Source organism: Alligator sinensis, unplaced genomic scaffold, assembly GCF_000455745.1.
Source record: "Alligator sinensis unplaced genomic scaffold, ASM45574v1 scaffold1798_1, whole genome shotgun sequence".
Taxonomy (NCBI): domain Eukaryota; kingdom Metazoa; phylum Chordata; order Crocodylia; family Alligatoridae; genus Alligator; species Alligator sinensis.
This window is the reverse complement of record NW_005843536.1, coordinates 78,604-79,463: the sequence shown is the minus strand read 5'-3', so window position 1 is coordinate 79,463 and position 860 is coordinate 78,604. Positions and strand designations below refer to the sequence as shown.

The 860-nt window shown below is 60.2% G+C and overlaps 1 pseudogene; it reads left to right on the top strand.

Moving 5' to 3' along the window:
- The first annotated feature begins 194 nt into the window (after window positions 1-194).
- The window catches only part of LOC102373043, a 6,213-nt pseudogene continuing 5,547 nt past the window's right edge, over window positions 195-860 (top strand).

Genomic DNA, 860 nt, shown 5'->3' with positions numbered 1-860 from the left:
GGCCCCCCCCGGCCCAAAGACCCCCCCCCCGGCCCACCACAGCCATTGCCTGCCCCACAGCCTGGGGTGCTGGGACCTGGGCCAGGGTGCCGCGGAGCCGGCAGGGCTGGGCTGGGCAGAGTGCTGTGGGTGAGGACTGAGGGGACCAGCAGTGCCAGCCGGGCTGTACATAGGGAGCGAGTCCCCAGCAGGGCCAGGGGGCTGTGTGGGGAGTGTGGGGCAGCAGCAGGGCTGGGGGACTATGGGTTGGGAGCAATGTTTTTTCTTTTATGAGAGAACTTGCAGTTTTCAAACAGACAAAACCAGGATCCTGCATGTCACGTGTCAGCTGAGTAGCGTACCCCTGTCTGTCCTGGCTAAGCGTGCAAAGCGCTGTAGTGCAGAGTGAGTGCAGACAGGGCCGTGGGGGCTGGGGGCAGGAGACACTGATGCTGGAACGCTTGTGCCTGCAGCTCCAGGAGGTGTTCGAGGACGTGGCAGTATATTTCACACAGGAGGAGTGGGAGCTGCTGGAAGAGGAAGACAAGGGGCTTTACCGGGAGCAGATGCTGAGGAACCACCAAGCCCTCGTTTCCCTGGGTAAAGCTCTGGTTCTTGCTTTAGTTGGTTGGGTCGGAAGGGACCTAAGCAGATCATCAAGTCCGACTTTCCTGCCCATGCCAGGGGGGATGCTGGGATCACACAACCCCAGCTAGGTGATTGCCTAGCTTTCTTTTGAAGACCCCGAGGGTAGGAGCGAGCACCACTTCCCTTGGAAGTTGGTTCCAGCCCCTAGCCGCCCTGACAGTGAAGTAGCGCCTCCCGATGTCTAGTCTGAATCTGCTCTCAGTCAGCTTATGGCTGTTGTTCCTTCTTGCCCC